The following is a 6,081-nucleotide window of genomic DNA, read 5'->3' on the forward strand; positions in this document are numbered from 1 at the left end:
GAAATAGAAAGAAAATGTAAGAGAAAATAAAGAGGAAATTAAATCAAATAGATTCACTCCATTTCCCTAGTTGTAATTTCAGGATATACCATGTTCCACCCACAAGGACATTGAGAAGCTTCAGGGAGTGGCTGTAAATTCCTAAAGAAAACTACCTTGTGGAGACTCAAGCTGTTATTATCCACTGCTGTACTTTTTAGCATATGCACTATCAATACAATGACATGTCTTACTGAGTAATATGTGATATTCCACATCGTGAGACTATTGATGCAGAACTTCCTTTCTCAGAGCTCAATATTCCAATCAAAGCCTGTTGCATCACATCACTGAGGCCATCCACTTAATGACAAGTTGTAAGATGCATATTGCAGAATATTCATGTTCATTTTATGCTCACGGTGCTTAAAATCTCCTCTAAACAGCCTCTGCTCCCAGCCTATTAAGGTGCTGGTGTTATCTACACTCCATTCAATGGTGTGGAAATAATTGTCTTGAGACTAAAGAAAAAATTGATGGTCACAAGCCGAGTCAGCACTTGTGTTCTTTTTTTACTCTGTTGAATCAGGTGTTATTTACCTCTTCCAACACCTGGGACTCCTGATAAGTCACTCCCCTGGTAGCTTTTTCCAGGACAGTGCTGTGGGGTCTTTGGAAGAAGCAGGGATCCTTCATAAATGGTATTGTTATCAGCACAATTCACACAGCTACCAGATGTGCAAAATCGAAACCACCAAGGGCACTCAGGCAGAGGGGCCTTCCCCAGCTCCATCTGGCTGCTCTGAAATGTGCTCACGACTTGGAAGTTATTAGAGAAAGAAGGGCTCTACTTAACAGTGGGCTCATGTGCCTGTGAGAAGATGCTTGTATTCTGACAAAGTCGGCATGCTTTCTGGTTCCCCCACAACTGCTATACCAGCACCGCCATCCCAGAGCCCCCTCCCTGCAAACCTGGCTCTACTGGAGGCCTGCCTGTTGGAGACAGGTGGGCCCTTTTCCCCATCTCTTCCTCTTATCTCTTGGATGAAGCACCAGGACTCAGGCTGGTGAAGGAGAGCGATTGCCCCTGGCATCTGATAGCTGGGCAATGGGGCCTGTGACTTTGCCTTTAAATATCAACCACACACACAGACAACACTGGCAGCATGAGAGGTTTCCATGGTGACAGAATGCAGGCCATGACCTCTGTAAATGTAATCAGAGCACTGGGATTGGTATGTGAGACAGGTTTAATTTCTCCTCCGATGGAAGCTCTGTGGTCTGGGCCATACACAGGCTTCGTACATGACAGACAACCTGTTATCTTCACCGGGGCAGCTCTGCATATGGCAGCCCCCGCTGCTCCAGAGCTGCTTCCTCCACAGTCTGAGCAGGCTTCAGGATGTAAAAGGTCACTGGGAACTGGAACGGCAGTCACATCAATACCTGGCATCCCTGCCCAGTGTCCTCAGGAGGTGCGACTGTCCCTTTTACAAGGAGCAGGTGTGGCATGGTCCCATAAGAGCCAGAATAAGGACTTGGAAGATCGGCTGAGGTTTTCATCTCTGCTCTGCCACCAACAGTGTGATTTTGGGCAAGTCATTTAACCTCCAACTTTCAACATCTTACCCCCGGGAGAAAATGCCTGAGGAAGAGAAGGCTGAGGGCTTCCAGAGTCCCCAGGAGAAGATGGTACCCAATTATGCTTAATAGGGTAGGCTTAATAGTTCTCACTCTACAATCCCCAGTGGAACCCTGCCCCAGGAAGTGAGTTTTCCATCTCACCAGTGCTAGTTACTAGGGCTTCTAACCCTAATTCTATGGTTAAAAACAGAGAGTGTGATGATCACCATTGGAGAGCCTCAACAGGACGTCCTCACCTCTATACTGATTTGGAAACAAAACCAGGATACAATTCCTTCCAAGCTGGCCCAGAGTAGGAGACCAGTTCATGCTAAACTGATGGAAAACAGAGGCTTGGAGAGGAATGTAGCAGTATCAAAGGAGGAGCCCACAGCCTCTTCCCTTGACCACCACTCAGCCTTGGCAAAGAGCTGCTCTGACCACTTTGACGCTGGCATCCTCTGAGTCCATTTACCAAATCATATGAGACACTGGCAGACACTGCCAGTCTTCCTGCTTTTCTGATTTCTTTCATGGTTTCAGTATAGTGCTCTGAAACAAAACAAGCTTTGGGCTAATAAGAGATTCATAGGGCTGTATGACACATTTTTCTTTCCAAAAGGAGCTGGTTCATAAAATTCTCCTTTCAGAACCTCATCAAAGAATCTTAGATTTCAGAGCTAGAAGGGACTTGAGAAACCCTGCAGCTTATAGTGAAAAACTGAGGTCCAGACTGGAGAAGGGATGTACCTGAGTTACAGCAAATTAACGAACAGCTGAACCACAAGGGTGTCGGGGCCCCATTCTGCTCAGCTGAGTACTAATTTGCTTCCTGGAGGCTTTTGAACCTCAAACTGAAGCAGAGAGGAAGTGAGGGGAGGATTCAAAAGTGGTTGTTGAACATTGGAATCAGGAAATGGTGATTTGGCTGAATCTACAGATAATAGCATTACCACTTCCTGTGTTAGCTGATGCCAAACGAGGGAAGATTCTAGATAAGAAAATAGTTAAGTGACAGGACCATGGGCTTCCAAACAATTATCCCCACCCAATCCACACTGTTTCTCTCAGGCCACTGAGAGGAGCATGAGTCTGATTGTTCAGAGAGTTTATAGGTTAGTGTCCAAAACAGAGTCATGAAGCCAAAGAATAATGGAGTTTATAGGAATTCCAAGAGAATATCTGGTTTGGCATCGTGTCTTCTGGTAACTAAATCATCTAGGACAGGTAATTTGATTATCTTTTCTTTTTATTAAAGGACCCACTTCCTCAATGGTACATGAGGAAATAAGGTTCCTTTCAGCTCTAACATCCAGAATTCCATGATTTCTTTTTCAGACTCTTTTCCCTTATAGGTTATTAACAGTACTTGAAATTCTTACCATGAGGGAGAGCCTTAACTTTGAGTAAGAGATTGCCTCCAGAAAAGAAGCATACTCCATCTCTTTCATTTAAGCAGACATGAACTGAATACCTGGTGTGTTCCAGGAACAGTGTCAGGTAGTAAGAATTCGTAAATAAATAAGGTATGAATTACCTGGCAGGGCTAATATGCTGCTCCATTCTCACTCCTTATCCCATTAGAACACATCAGTTGATCAGATTAGCAGCTGTCTTCAGGGGCTGATACAGGATACAGGCAGGTAAATTTTGACAGGACATGAAAGCAAGAAATATCTGGGACGCTCAGCATTACCCAAGAGAAGAGAAATCAGGCCTGGGTGAATATTAAAAATTAAGTATTAATATTAAAATCAACTTGAGGGATTGGGTACCAAGGAAGGATGGAGAACGAAAGGGATCTGAAGGCAAGCAATGCTTATCTCAGAACTTTTTTCCCTAGGAGCTTTGATCATTGACCTCTGGAATCTTCCATCTTTGGTCAACTTTACTAAACTCCTGGCTCAGATCTGGTCTTCCTCAGTGGCTGTTCTTTGTACTAATAAGTTTTAATGTGGGTTCCCAGGTACTACCAGGTGAGATCACTTTAACAATTTGTCCCTAAGACCACTGGATCATAGCCCCCATCTCTCAGATGTGATGATCTCAGTCTGTCTTCCTCCTTTCTTGTGTCTTTTTTTTTTTTTTTTTTTGCGGTACGCGGGCCTCTCACTGTTGTGGCCCCTTCCGTTGTGGAGCACAGGCTCCGGACGCGCAGGCTCAGCGGCCATGGCTCACGGGCCCAGCCGCTCCGCAGCATGTGGGATCTTCCTGGACCGGGGCTCGAACCCGTGTCCCCTGCATCGGCAGGCGGACTCTCAACCACTGCACCACCAGGGAAGCCCTCTTGTGTCTTTTTGATATTTCCAGGGTTATTTCACAGATTTGCATCACTTCTGCCTCTGTCAACCCATTGGTTCTTATTTGTCCCTTGGCTTTTATTGAAAAGTGCCTACTTTTGCTATGCTGCCCATAAGGTGTGGCCTTGCTTACCCTTCACCTGACAAGAGACTTCAGTACCTGCCAGGGCTGGGTCAGGAGGGCTTAAGAATAACCATATGCTGCCTTCCACTCAAAGTTTGTCACTGAGTGTGGCCCATCTGCCGACTCCATCCTTACTTTTGTGATTTTCCTCCTCTCAGCAGTCGCCTCTTCTTTCCAACAACCTTCTTTTAAGAGTCCCATGGATGATTGATTGGATGAGACAGAAACCCAAATCAAACAGCCTTAGGCAAAAAAAAAAAAAAGAAATTAATTGTCACCAAGATTCCAAGGAAGCCTTGAATAACTGAACATGGAAGGCAGGCCTTAAATGCAGCTTGTCTTTGGGCCCCTGGATTCCATTGTTTCTTAGGCCATAGAACGGCTCTCATTGGCCCAACCCAGGTCAGTTGTGGTCATGGGGGCAGTGTTATGTAAGAACATAGCACTTCCTACAGAAACCACATGAGTGGAAATGAGGGAGAAGAAATTCCTAGACAACACAGATCGCTGTTTCTAAAGGTGGGTAGAGTTGTTGAACAGGTAAAGCAATCTATCCGTCACAGCTCCCTACAGAGCTGCCTGAATATGACTAAATCACAATAGAAAAGGTTCAAATTCTCTCTTACAGGACTTCTGGACCCTTGAAAATCAGGGGTGTGGTCAGACAGGGGTTTAGATCCTTACTCTGTTCACTCACTGGAGCCTTAGTTCCAGCCTGTCTGGGACCCTGCTTTACTAGGTGTTATATTTTTTGGTTGTGATATGTTCAGGGTGGACCCAGATTTCACAAAGATAACCACTGGCCCCTTCTTAGCCAACTCTCCCTCACCTCCCATCTTCCCCACGTCAGTAAATGGTACTGTGGATAATCCAATTGCCCAATCTAGAAACCTGGGGGTCATTCATTCCTCTTTCTCCCTCTGCCAATTCCACCTGCTAAATATCTTTCAAACTCTCCACTTCTCTCCAGCCCTGCTGCCTTCTCTCCTCTTCCAAGCCACCATCACCTCTCATCTTGCAGCCCCTTAGTCTTATACCCTGTCAACCTATTTTCCACATTATAGCCAGTGATCTCTTTTTAAAAAAATCTGCTTATGTCCCTCACTAATTAAAACTTTAGTAGCCTCCCAATATTATGCTTCCAAACCCCTCAATATGGCTAGTATGTCCCCATCCCCCCGACCATGCTTGACCTCTTGCTTATCTCCTCTGCCAAATGGTCCTCTTACTCTCTGTTATCTTCAGTAGCAGACTTCTTGCAGTTTCTCATTGAGACACACCCACTCCCACTTTCATTTTTCCACATGTGCTGTTCCCTCCCTCTGCAACACTCTTCCCCGCTACCCTTCATTCAGCTGACCCTTCCTCATGCTTCAAGTCTCAACTTAAACATCATTTCCTCTGGTAACCATCCTTGGCTCTCCAGGCTGGCTTGTTTCCTTCTCATACGTTCCTGTAGCACTAAGACCTACCATTCAAAATTCAAGTCCCATCTGTAACTACCTGTCTACCACCTGTCTTCCCTCCCAACCCTCCCTGAGGGTCCAGACCTTTCCTATCATGTTCACCACTGTATCCTCAGCACTTACTGTGCCTGGTGCATCATCGTAGGTTCTAAACAAACGCGTATTGAGGAAGTGCTGAAGGTAAGTCTCTTGGTTTTTTTTTAATACTTTTTATTTTGAATTAATTTCAAACTTACAGAAAAGTTTAGGTACCCCAGTACTAGAATTCTTGTATACCATTTACCTAGATTCATCAATTGTTAGCTTTTGTCACGTTTGCTTTATTGTTTTCCATTTATGTAAATTTACATATTTTTTCCAAACCATCTGAGAGTAAATTTCAGATATCATGTTCCTTTTCCCGTGACTACTTCAGTAGTATTTCCTAAGAATGAGGATATTTCCTTAGATGACACCAGTTATCAAAATGAGGAAAGTTAACAAAGATACATGAGCTCTAATTCTTTTTTTTTTTTTAAGGGAAGTAGAAAGTACTGGGGAAGGAGGACAGTCCAGGATTAAGTGTGTGCATCACAGGGTCACCTCCCTT

This window comes from Delphinus delphis, chromosome 19 (assembly GCF_949987515.2).
Source record: "Delphinus delphis chromosome 19, mDelDel1.2, whole genome shotgun sequence".
Taxonomy (NCBI): Eukaryota; Metazoa; Chordata; class Mammalia; order Artiodactyla; family Delphinidae; genus Delphinus; species Delphinus delphis.